This window comes from Gossypium arboreum, chromosome 10, assembly GCF_025698485.1.
Source record: "Gossypium arboreum isolate Shixiya-1 chromosome 10, ASM2569848v2, whole genome shotgun sequence".
Classification (NCBI taxonomy): domain Eukaryota; kingdom Viridiplantae; phylum Streptophyta; class Magnoliopsida; order Malvales; family Malvaceae; genus Gossypium; species Gossypium arboreum.
The window spans coordinates 129,009,287-129,023,034 of NC_069079.1; the positions used below are offsets into that span (position 1 = coordinate 129,009,287).

Here is a 13,748-nt window from a genome sequence, read left to right on the forward strand (position 1 = left end):
TTAAGTTTCATAGATAATTTTAAATATGAGTTATTTGAGTTTATTTTGTTAATGATAATATGGAAATGTAAAATAAGATTTTAAACTTTAAGAGGATATTAAATTAATTAATTTTAATATTATAATAACGAATTGGTTGATATTATCTTTGGATAAAAATTCAACAATTTATTTAATTTATTTTGAAATTTAAAATTGTAATATTAAAAAAATTAGAATTTTGACAATAAGATAAATAAGTAAAATAGGTTACATACTAAGTGACACTTTGATGAAAAAACATAAAATGCTTAAAATGTTATTTTTGCTACTTTTTTTTTCCCGTTGGGTATGACTTCTTGGGTGAGTTTGGATGGGCGGTGGTGTAAAAATAGCGGTGGCGGTGAGATTAGATACTGTAGCAATACTGTAGCGTGAGATAAGTAAAGTAAACGCACCATACCGCATCCAATCGCCCATCCAAACTAAGCCCTTGTATCCTTTATCTAAATTTTCTTTATTTTATTACTTGCAACCCAAGTTTTCTTACTATCTCTAACAAAAATATAAATAAATATTGTAGGACCAAATTTTTAAACAAACCCAAACCTAGGCCTAAACAAATTAACCACTAAAACAAAACCTAGCCCAATACAAACACAAACCCACTAAACAAGCCCAAAACCAATAAAGTAAAAATGGGAAATCCTAGCCTGAGGAGTAGCAGCCGCAAGCAGTTCCCAGCAGTCGAATCTTGCGCACCACGTCAATACTCACGTCCAACACGCCTCGTGCCCCCGACTCCCTCGCACCCACGGCTCCCACGTCAGCCTTGCCTGCAGCAAAAACAATTGTAAAACAAGGCTATAAAGCCTAAAATAAACAATATATTTTGGGACGGTCTTCCCTGGATACAAAAAGAACAAGCAATAGCAATCAAAGTGAGATTCAAGGTTTAAGAGGTTACTTTTCATTCTTTTACCAGACTTTTTTTTTCCTTCCCCTTTTATTTCTTTTTCTTCTTTCATATTTTGATAAATCAATTTTGAATAAAACCAAAACAAGAAGGCTTACCCGATTTTGCTCCGTGAAGCGCCGATAGAAGCAGAGGTGCGTGGCGCCGATGACCCTCAGATACGGTGCTAAACTTGGTTAAATCTTTAGCAAGGCAAAAGGGAGGGGTTTCTTTTCTAAAATTTAAAGATGCTAGATGTAACCCTCTTGCAAGTTTTTGCTTTATAAGTTTATAAAGTAGCACCGTTTGGTGCCTTGATTTTTGGTGAGGGTTATTTTGCAATTGATCCCTCCCTTTACACTAGCTTTTAATTCGGCCCCTTTTGAACTTTGGTTAATTACAATTTGGCCCAAAAACTTGGATTTTATCGCATTTTCGTCCTATACCAAAACACTGCGCTTTGAAGTATGAGGAAATTTGCTTTCCTGGTCCTCCCTCTTAGCCCGTACGTTCATTTTAGCCCATGTGGCTTTTGTTTTCTAAAGTTCGCCCCGAAACTCTTATTTCACTGCAATTTAACCTTTATTTTTCCTTGCTCTTTTGTCATTTTACCGCTGACTTTATTAATTTGAGCCTTATTTTCATTATTTTTCTCTATTAATTTAATTTGTTTGAGTTATGTTTTACATTATTATATCATTTTATATTATATGCTTATTATAGGTTTTTTTAGCAAAGTTAATTATTTTATGTATAAATTTTCGTCATATTTATTATATTATTTGTTATATTATTTTTTTTACTAATAAGCATTTTTATACTATTTAGTTTTTTTGGCTCATATTTTAAATATAGTTTATTATACTTTCTTCATTATTTTTACTATTTACTACCATTTTTTATTCCTTATAACTTATATATATATACATTTTTTCCCTAAAAGTTTTTTCCTTCAAATATATTCTTTAATGGACTTATCATATTGTTTTTTATACACCATTTTTTTTATTAGTTATTTTATACTAAATTATTATTATTTATTACTCCTCACTATATATTATTATTGATTTCATATTGCTTGTTGTCCATATTCTTTTATATATATATATATATATATATATATATATATATATATATATGTATTATATTTTATTCATACATTTGTTTCTTTTAAATCCCATTTCAAAGTATACCTCGGTCTTCAAAATATTTTCTTATGTTATTTTATGTATATATTCTATTTAAATTATGCCTTTTACTTTATATGCATATCTTCCGATCCTGTTATGATTTAGTCGTATTATATTGTTGCATTAGATTATTGTTATATATTTCACAATGGCATACCTGTTTCCTTGTATGGTATAACGACTCAAATTTAAACTCACTTAGGCCAGTTCTTAGTTTTTTCATTTTTTCAAAAATAAATTAAATAAATACATTTTTAATTGACTTTAGATCGTTTTCAAAAGTCTTATAAAACAAGGCAATGTTTCGCGTTTGGAAGTCCGAAAGAGTCGTGCCCTAACGTGCTGGGTTGTGGTTTTTTTTCGGTCATCCAAATGTCTAAATATCTTTCTAGTCTCAGGTTTTGGAAAATTAAGGGACTATTTGGATCTTGAGGGTTAAAATGTTGCATCCTAACGTGCTGGGTGTGACATTTTGTCCTTTTGGAACAAATAAGCCTTAATATCCCAAAACGAACCGTTCAAGTATTTTCTAAAAGAATTATATTTTAAAATCTCTTAAAATTTTCAACAATAAGGACATTATTAATCAATTTGGTACCGATTTTGGACGTTACGAGGGTGCTAATCCTTCCTCGTATGTAATTGACTCCCGAACCTATTTTCTTAACATTCGTAGACCAAAATGCTTTATAAGGTGGCCCAATTACACCTCAAAAAGAATTGGTGGCGACTCCATCCATGTTTTTAAAGTCGACCCAAATTAAAAATGGTTTCGACAAATATTATGTATGATTTATTTTTACTGCTACTATTTATTGTACTTCAATCTTTAGACATCAACAACTTCATTAAAACTCTGAATTACACCCGGTAATTAATGATTCAAATAGAAAATACCATATTATATTTATAATATTTATTTATGTGAAAGACTCTTTTCTAAACACCTCAAAATCTATCACATTTTACCCCATCTCTTTTTTGGCAATCTTTTTTGCCTAACAAGCACAACAGCAGAAAGCACATGTACCATTCTCCATTGTAGCCTTGATTTGATCAATTTTGACATTGTTAGGCAACCTTAACCTCCTCAAAAACTTACCACTTCTCCTCTCAATCCCTATTCTATCTTCTTTCTCAATACTCCTTTCCCCAAAGCATAAGATAGTAAGATAATGTTTTTTTCGTAAATAAATTAAATGTTACTATGGGATAATTTCAAAATTAGCTCTTATACTTTAGGGTTTGTTCTGATGCGGTATCTCTTCTTTCAAAAAGTCAAACTTGGTACTTCAAGTTTTGTTTATCAATGTGGTATCTGAGCTTAATTCTACTTTAATTCATAAAGAAAAAGTATAGAGACTAGATGTGAAATTTAACCTTTTTTGTTTTTGGTCTAAAATGATGATTAAATGTCACAATTAACAGTTCAATGACCGGAATGTTATAAATCGATAACGTTAGTGACCATTTTGACACACTATTGCAATGAAAATTTTGACACATTAAACAATGCAATTACAGGTTAAACAATACTCTATTTAACACACAATTGCAATGAAATTTTGTACCATATATACCATAGAGTGACAATTTTTATCATATTCTGAAAATAGTCTTAAATGGGAAAGTTGGCATATACGAAGAAAGTAAATTATTTTTCATTGTTGATCTAAATTTGCTAACTTCCAGTTGAGTAAAAAATAAAATAATACGAAGGAAAAGTGCCATAAAGAGCTTTTAATTTTGAAATAAATGACAAAAGACAAATTGAAAGCAATATATATATATAGAGTATTCATAATATAATATCAAACCTAAAATTAGGATTTACTGAAAAATGATGGACTTGATAATTAATATTGATTTGTCTGAAAAACATTGCATATATTTAAATAATATTATAATATATTTTTATTATTTTATTATAAATCGATTGAATTTATGGTAAAATTAATTGAACCAATCAAATTAAAAATCGATAGTCGATCGGTTCGACCACCGATCTAGTTCTGAAAACATAAATCCTTTTACTTTTTCAATTATAATATCTATGAAACATTAGAATTTTTAAACAATTTTTAAATATATATATATATCATATAATATAAATAAATTCAATTTTCACATTTAATAGACGGATACTACATGGATCTTATATTAATAGATAAAAGTAATGAGTGTGTATCTTAACCCCAATTTACAAATCATATTTAGTAAGGAATTCCATAATTTGAGTGTAATATAAATATTTTTTTCTATATATGTATTTATTTCACTTTACATTTTCCATAAATTTTAGATATCAAAAGAAAAATATAAATTATATATTTCAATTTTTTATATTATTTATATTCGATTTATCGTTTTGTTTTCCACAATAAATGGATAAAGTATTAACTTCATTAGTTGTCCTACTGTTTTGTCCCTTTCTATTTATGGTGTGATATGCAATTACTCATAAGTCTCCCTTTTGCATTAACCATTGCACTATTTAAGTTAATATTTGACTTTGAACACCTTTAATACTTAATTTACTACGTAAACGAAAGAATCAGCCTGCTAGTTTGAATCACATATAAGTGTAGGGCAGAATCACAAATTAATAAAAATGGATATTGTTAAGTATGACTCCTATTTCAGTCAAATTTGATAAATAATTTTCTAGTTAAACTCTGTTTATTTGTTTTAATCAAACACTGATTAGTTTAGATTATTTTATTATCATTTAACCTATCAATTTAGCCTATAAATAAGCTCTTTTACAATTTAGAAAATTTTATATTTACGTTTTGAGGGTTTATTATTAATAGCACGTTACAAAATTTATGAAAATTATAAGAAATAATTAAATATAATTTAATTATTGCATACAATTAATATGTGCATCGTAGATAAAAAAGAAGCTATTATATGCATACAAATAAAAGATGTCAAGTTATATTTCCATTAACCATTTAACTGTAGGTAACTAAAAACAACAAAATTATCTTTACCCGTGGTTTTTTATTTTCTTTAGAGAGATTTTTTTCACGTTAAATTTGTGTGTTTAATTTCTCAATTTATTCTGCTATTTTTTCTTGTTCGTTGCTTAATCAGGTCAATCCCAACAGATATATTTTTATGCATGAAAATCCCAGCTAACCAGTTCTACATTATAATTTTGAGACTTTGATAAATAATGATTATGGAGTAAATACTTTTTTTAAAAAAATTTAGAAGAATTTTAAACGTCTTGAATTTTTAAATTTAAAAAGTAAAGGGACTAAATTTTAAAAATAAAAATTAAGAATTAAATTCCAAATATACAGAATATGCATAAATGTGGAGCATATTGTTCTTTAAATTTAAACTATTTTATCTTAATTCTTAAACAACTGGGGACTAAATTCAAAAGAAAAATATTATATTTGATCTTAATCCTTATTCACATGGATACACATGCAAATAAGGAAAATTTCCTAAATGACATGCATGTAACTATAATGGATCAAATGCTTACCTTTTATGCTTCTTTGCTTCATGTTTAAGGCTTGCACCATAGATGACACCTACCAACTCACATTTTGCTTGCTTATTTATTCCTCTTAGTCAAATTTGCCTATTAAATGCTTACCTTTAATGCTTATTTGCTTCATGGTTAAGGTTTGGACCATAGCTGACACCTGCCAACTCCCATTTTGCTTGCTTATTTATTCCTCTTACTGAATTACAAATAAAATCAAATAAAATAAAAAGAGAAAGATGCAGAGGCCAAGATTTGAATTGCGAAAGCTTAGGTGATGGAAATTCTCTCAAAGCTTCCAGTTAAATCCCTTACACGCTTCAACAGTGTTTGATAAACTACTACATTACATCTTGATGGTTGAGCTAAGATAGCAAGGATTTGATAAATGGAAGTCTTGACATTGTTAGTTGTCTACTTTTTTTTTGTCATTTTCTATCTATAAAATGATCTGCAATATCACTCATAATCTCCCCTTTACATTAATTATTTCAACATTTAAGTTAATATTTGACCTCGAACACCTTCAGTAATTTTAGTTTACTCAACAAATGAAATAATATTGTTAAGCTAATCTTTTTGCCAGCAGGTGTGAATCACAATTTAACAAAACTGGATATATTTTGATGGTCGAGATAGCAAGGTTCCACTATTTGAATTTGATAAATGGATAAGTCTTGGCTTTGTTGGTTGTCCCACTATTTTGTCTCTTTCTATCATGGTATCAGGCAAGAATCACTCATAGTCTCTTTGGTGCATTAATTATTGCAACATTTTGATTAATTTTTGACTTCGAACACCTTCAATAATTTAATTTACTCAGCACAAACGAAAGAATCTGTCTGCTGCTGTGAATCACATACAAATATAGGGAGAATCACAATTTAACAAAAATGAGTATATTTTTATGCATAAAAATACCTGTCAGCCAATGCTACATTATAATTTTGAAACTTTGATAGAGGAATTTACATTAACATTGTGGTAGGTAAGCTCACATATATGAATGTAAATCCATTTTTGTTAAATTGATATTCTACACTATTTCATGTGAAAGAATAACAGTTGATGTTAGGGGTGAAGTCAGAAAATTTTTTTAGGGAGGCCGGATGAAATTTAAATTTTATAATTTTAAGGGGGCCAAAGTATAATTTTATCTTTACTAATTTAAAATTTTTTAAAAAATTTAAAAGGCTAAAAATTAATTTTACATTTTAGAAAGGGCCGGGGCCTACACCAGCCCCCTAGCTTCACCCCTGGTTGATGTAATCATGGTTGGTACATATAAAAATAAATTAATTCATTTTCTCCACTAAGCATTAATTATCATACTCTTAATCAAGATTTAAACCGAATGCAATATGCTTTAGTGGAACCATGACACCATAAAAATTATTTATTCTCGTATAAGATTTTATTTCTAAGTCAATTTAATAATTTTTTAACTTTTTGAGTCAGTTTCATAAAAAGTAAGTCAATTCTTAACTTAATAAAAAAACAAAATGCTTTTTAGGCATTAAATATGAGACAATAAACATCCTCAACTAAACCATCACACGGGATTTTATTTTATTGTCTTTTCAATCCTAATATAAATATTTTTTAAGGTGGTATATAATTGTTTCGTAGGGATGATAACTTTACAAATTTGTCACATGGTTTATTGAGAGTGACAGGAAACTATCACCCCATTTCTTAATAATGGTTAATTTTCAGTTTTAACCCTCTACTTTTTAATTATATAAAAATAGTTAAATTTCAATTTTAGTTCCTATATTATATTAAAATTTTAGATTTGACCTTTATACTTCAATTTTTATAAATTGGTGCTTCGACGTTTATAATGTCATTAGTTAATCTAAACATTTTATTCTAATGAAAATTCTGACGTAAATTTAAAGAATTGTTAACATCGTTGAATTTTTTTGTTAAATTCAAGTCCATTATAATACCATTTTTATGGCATGATTATCAAGTTTTTTTTTCTAATTTTTAGAATGTAACATTAATAAATTTAATTGAAGAATTTTGACTGTGTAAATCATTGCAATCTTCATGTAAATCATTTTTTGAGGTGGTGTATAATTGTTTTTTTAGGGATGATAACTTTGCAAATTTGTCACATGTTTTAATGAAAGTGACAGAAAACTATCACCCTAATTCTTATCAATAATAGTTAATTTTCAGTTTCAATCCCTCTGCTTTTTAATTATATAAAAATAGTCAAATTTTAATTTTGATCCTATACATGGCTTGGTGAAAGTGACAGAAAACCATCACCCCAATTCTCAACTATAAGAAGCCTCGCATAATGGAGGTTCAGCATTGTGAAAAAGCCACCACTTAAACAATGGCTTATCTTCAACCATTGATCTTCTATATTTTGGTCTTGCAATATTCTGGCTTATTCCCCCCCCCCCCCTTTTCTCTTTAGATAATGTTAATGATAAGGCTACTTTGTCACTATACTATAAAACACTGGAAAAATTGCAGTGAAAAGCTGAGATTGAATGAGGAGATAATCAACAAATGCTATACTACTGGATTTCGTTATAAGGTTGGTTGCATGTCTTAGCGTTTAACTAACACTCCTCTGCTTTTTCTAACATTGAATTTCCAACTTAATAAAATGCAGCTTCTGCTGCAATAAGCTAACGAGACTGCACATCTGAAGCCACCTCATGAATATGTACCATGGGTGGTGGTGAATAATCAGCCACTCAGACAAGCGAGTTTGTTCATTTCTCTCTTGGTGTCATTGTGAAGTAAACATTTTGTGACAAGTAACTTCAATATTTATTTCACCGTTGTAGGACTTAGAAAAATTTGTGAAATATGTGTGCCAAGCTTATAAAGGAGATCATAAACCAGGTGCTTGCAAAGCACAATCATCCAGTCTCAGCTCAACCATCCATGCATGTAATATCTATATATGGAGTACTTCTCTTTTTATTTGTAAATTTATAAAAATACATTGTATCGTTTTTCATTATGGGTAGCATTTGCAGAAACCCATCCGCCAGCAACTCCGGTTATAGACTTCTACAAGCTGGCACTTCAATTGCCTCCCTCAGCTGCTTGGCACTTCAATTGCCTCCTTCAGCTTGCAGCTCTAGTCTGAACTCTAGAGCCCCAATCCCAACCAAATTTAAAATACACGGAATCTGAACACAAGATGCTCAGGAGAATCCAGTGCCCCTGTATGATGCAAGGAATCCCCGCACCCATCTGCAACCTATTACAACAGCACAGGGACTTCAAGTACGCATAGGTACATTTATCACCTAAAACTATTAAACAATTTATCTGTCATCTAACCAAAATTTTGTTTTTTATTTAAAAGTTTTTGTTGCAAAGTGATCAAACTCTTTGGCAAGACTTACCCATATTATGGCCAATGTTGAAATCGAAAGGGTTGTATTGCTTGCCAAATACATAGGACAATCGTGGTAAATCTACGTATGGAAATTCTGTGACACTGGATCCACTATTGCACTGGCCGTAAAATAAGCTTGAACAATTTCGAAGTGTTCCAAGGAGATGGGATGGTCTCAACCTTCCATAACATATATACATCTCCCTGAGTAGTAGAACATTAGTTGAACAACTAATGTTCTACTACTCCGAGAGATGTATACTTGTTATGGAAGGCCGAGGCCATCCCATCTCCTTAGAACACCTCAAAATTATTCAAATTTATTTTACGGCCAATGTAATAGAGAATCCAATGTCAGAAAATTCCCATAGGTAGATTTACCACTATTGTCCTATGTATTTGGCAAACAATACAACCCTTTCGATTTCAAGTTTGGCCTGAGCAAGTCTTGCCAAAGAGTTTGATTACTTTGCAACAAAAGCCTTTAAATAAATAAAAAAAAATTTGGTTAGATGACAGATAAATTACGTAATAGTATTAGGCGATAAATGTACCTATGCGTACATGAAGTCCCTGTGCTGTTGTAATAGGTTGCAGATGGATGCAGGGATTCCTTGCACCATACAGGGGCACTGGATTTTTCAACTTTTCAAACAATGTACCAGTTTGTGTTAGCTAGCATTTTAAATAGATAACACCATGAATTGCTTTGTGTCTTCGTTATTGTCTATATTGACTACAATTGCAGCATCTCAGTTGAGTAATACGCCTGTCCTTGACTTTTGTGGTTTTTATTTAAGCTTCGGAGCTTAAAAAGCCCTTAAGAGAAAATGAAAAAAAAATTATAATTGAATTTTTGTATTGAATTGGCTTCTAATTAAGTTCTCGTTATTAATCTATAAATCAATTAAGCTTTTTTATTAATGATTTATGTATTTAATCACGCTGTTAAAATCAATTATCGGATATGATGACACTAAATAACTTCTAGTTTAAAACAAAATCCGTGCATCATTCCAGATTAAAGAAAAACACTAATAGAACCATAATTCGAAGATTACATTGTTAGACAAAAATTGGAGAAATAATATATTTGGACAGTAAATACAATTTATATAGTTTAAACTGGTACACAATAATATATTTTGATTTTTAATATTTACTATAACGCTAAATATTTTCAAAAGGTGGAGGCAATGCACCAATATCCTCAGGTACTCATCTTCCCTTTCCCAGCACAAGGCCATGTGAACTCCATGCTCAAGCTTGCTGAGCTTTTGGCACTTGCAAGCCTCACGGTCACCTTCTTAAGCTCCAAGTACAACCACGAATGTCTCGTTTGTCACATCGATATTCTTTCCCATTTCACCCAATATCCAGGGTTCAAATTCGAGACCATACCGGATGGGCTTCCCCAAGATCATCCTCTTGTAGGCCTTGCCATAGGGGATATGTTTGAGAGCTTGGAATTGATAACCCACCTCCGGATTGTATCATAGGAGATGGTGCTTTAGGGTTTACCTTTGATGTTGCTAATGAGCTTGGGATCCCCATTATTCTATTTTGCACCATTAGTGCTGGTTGCATTTGGGTCTATTTCTCAATTTCTGATATGATCCAAGCAGGAGAGCTTCCAATCAAAGGTATATATGTCGTTGTCATATCATACTCTTTCAATATAGAAAAAAGATTAGCTTCCAATTCAAACAGCTAAAAAGTGTGTTATTTTGTGAAAATAATGTTTTCTGTCTCTATTATACTCAATTTGAGAATTTAGTTCTTAAATTTTAATTTGGTATAATTTGATCATCGTATTATTATAGATGTTATGTGTTGAGGGGAGGGGATCACGGACCCTCAACGGAAAGTATTGTTCTTGTGTCGAGGTTTTGTCTCCCGTATTCCATGGAGAGCCCAAAAGGGTTTGCGGAATTTAAGAAGCACCTTAATTAGTGGAGATATGACGTGTAAACTCATGAGAGAAATGTTAATATTGTGCAAAATATTAATTATGCATATTATGCTTGTAGGAGTTCAAACTTCAAACCACCAACCAAGGCTTAAAGGCCTTACTTTTACATCTACGAAATATAGAAGAGACAAAATCCCAACACATGAACAATATTTTTCGTTGGGGTCTGAGACAGACCTTCCTTTTACATTATGCTTTAGTCCAAATCACTAATACTATTACAAATTAGTTTTCTTTTTAAATGATAAATTAATGGAATATTATAGTAATTTTACATTTTAAATGACATAAAAAAATTTGGGGTTTCAAGCTTTTTTAAATCCAATGTTAGTGATTTGGGTCAAAGTGTAACAATAATAACTGTCAAATTATGCCAAATTAAAGTATATAGACTATTAAAGTATATAGATTAAATCTCAAGTTAAGTATAGTTTAGGGACTAAAACAGGAATTTAACCAAAATTATTAGAAAACCAAGACATGGATTGCTTGATAACAAGGTTCCAAGCATAGAAACTTTTCTTAGATTCCGAATCTTTCCTAGTTTCTGCCACGCCAGTGATCTAATGGACACATTTCTTCAACTTATGGCCCGAGAAACAAAGAAAAATTTCAAGGCCAATGGACTCATTCTAAACACTTTTGAAGAGCTAAAAGGAGCTACATTATCTCAAATGCGGACCAAATGTCCCAAAATCTACACCTTTTGACCTCTCCATGAGCATCTCAAGACAAGACTTGCCGCCACAAACCGGACATTGTCGGATCGGTCCTCGAATAGTTTTAGGGAAGTAGATCGAAGTTGCCTCACATGGCTTGACAAGCAATCAGAGGGATCTATGATTTATATAAGTTTTAGTAGCATTGCAGTTTTGTCAAGGGCAACTCATGGAGTTTTGGTTTGGGCTTGTTAATAGTGGGAAGAGGTTTTTGTGGGTTTTGAGGCCCGAAATTGTGCTGGAAAACGACAGGGACGACGATGTACCAGCAGAGCTCGTGGAAGGGAAAGAAAAAAAAAAGATAAAGGTACATAGTGGGTTGGGCTCCACAAGAGGAGGTCTTGGCCCATTGGGCTATTAGTGTATTCTTGATCCATAGTAGATATAATTCGACTTTGGAGAGTATGTCGACCGGGGTGTCTATGATTTGTTGCTAACGAGATTATTGTGAATCTTGTGTTTGATGTATTGTATGTACCTAAAAGTATTTGCATAGTTTTTTTTTGTCAAAAAAAATTACTTATACATTGACTTCATGAAAACTATTATATATTTAAGACTTAAATTTATTTGTTTACCAAAATGTTAAAACAGTTTAGTTTATATTATACATTGGTTTTATCGAGTATAAATGTTATGCATTATTTTATATGATTTCTGCGTACCTTTAATTTTTCAAAATTTGATCCCATGATTTTTTTTTTCTCTGCCCTTGACTACAACTAGAAGGAATTTCAAGTTTCAATGCTATTATTTGACACCAATAACAAAGGCGATTCTAGGGGGCTAGCATGGGCCCTGGCCCCTAAAATGAAAAATTATTATTTAATTTCTTTAAATTTTTTAAAATTTTAAATTAATAAAAGTAAAATTATACTTTGACCCCTTTAAAATTATAAAATTTGATTTAATCCTTTAAAATTTATAAAAATATAAACTACAAAAATTAAATTTTCATTTGGCCCCCTTTTAAACAATTGTTCTAGCATCGCCCTGAAACTCAACTTTTAATCACTGACTTAATTGTTAAATTGGTAAAAACAACTTATTGCATGGTGAAAACAACTTAGTAATGACATTAATGAACCAATCATTCAACTTATCATAAAACAAACACAAAAGATCACTCAAGCCAATGCCTTGAAATTCAACACCACCGAAGAGCTCGATGGGCCTATACTATCTCAAATACGCACCAAATGCCCTAAAGCCTACCCCATTGGACCCTTGCATGCTCAATTAAACACTAGACTCAAGGCAAAACATTGAGAATCCTTTGATCACTTTCCGAATACCCTTTGGGAAGAGGATAGAAGTTGCATTGCTTGGCTCGATAAGCAACCGAATCGATCCGTTATTTATGCAAGTTTAGGTAGCATCACGAGCACATCAATGGATCAGCTCGTAGAGCTTTCGTATGGACTTCTTGACAGTAAAACGAATTTCTTGTTTATTGTGAGGCAAGATTCCGTGATTGGAAAAGATGGTGAAGGAGAGGATGTTGTAAAGGAGCTTTCAAAGAAGAGTAAGGCCAGAGGCTACATTGTCGATTGGGCACCGCAAGAGTCAGTGTTGAACCACACCGCAAGAGGCAGATTCTTGACACATAGTGGATGGAACTCGACTATGGAAAGCATGTCGCCGGGGTGCCGATGATTTGTTGGCCTTACTTTGCTGATCAACAAGTGAATAGTAGGGTTGTGAGTGCGGTGTGGAAAATAGGATTGGATATGAAGGATGTTTGCGATAGGAAAATAGTTGAGAAAATGGTGAATGATGTGATGGTGGATCGAAAGGAGGGGTTCGCGATATTAGCATCTGAAATGGCTAAGGTAACCAATCGATCTGTTAGTGCCGATGGATCTTCTTATAGTAATTTCGATCGTTTAATTGAAGATATTAGAATAATGAGCTTGAAAACCCCATTAATATATTATCTTTGATGCTCCAACTCTTTATTTTTCTTTTAAGTGTCCTTCCATTTATTATTATTCAAAGAAACAACTACACTTTCACTTATAATTGAAAGATACAATAACACACTTATTTAGG

At 31.3% G+C, this 13,748-nt stretch overlaps 2 long non-coding RNA genes and 1 pseudogene across 3 annotated transcripts; 2 read left to right on the top strand and 1 right to left on the bottom strand.

The window, feature by feature from the left end:
- Positions 1-480: 480 nt before the first annotated feature.
- On the bottom strand, positions 481-1,203 carry LOC128282622 (uncharacterized). Its single transcript, XR_008272961.1, has 2 exons — positions 1,054-1,203; positions 481-815 (listed from the first exon to the last, which is right to left on the bottom strand). It is a non-coding gene; the product is annotated as an uncharacterized LOC128282622 (long non-coding RNA).
- Positions 1,204-7,899: 6,696 nt separating this feature from the next.
- LOC108452802 (uncharacterized) lies at positions 7,900-9,871 on the top strand. 2 transcript variants are annotated; one of them, XR_001866446.2, is made up of 3 exons: positions 7,926-8,186; positions 8,265-8,548; positions 8,638-9,871. It is a non-coding gene; the product is annotated as an uncharacterized LOC108452802 (long non-coding RNA). The 2 variants fall into 2 exon arrangements; XR_008271794.1 differs by lacking the exon at positions 8,638-9,871 and having other exon boundaries at positions 7,900-8,186; positions 8,265-8,618.
- Positions 9,872-10,142: 271 nt separating this feature from the next.
- LOC108451597 (7-deoxyloganetic acid glucosyltransferase-like) lies at positions 10,143-13,639 on the top strand (annotated as a pseudogene).
- The last annotated feature ends 109 nt before the right edge of the window (positions 13,640-13,748 follow it).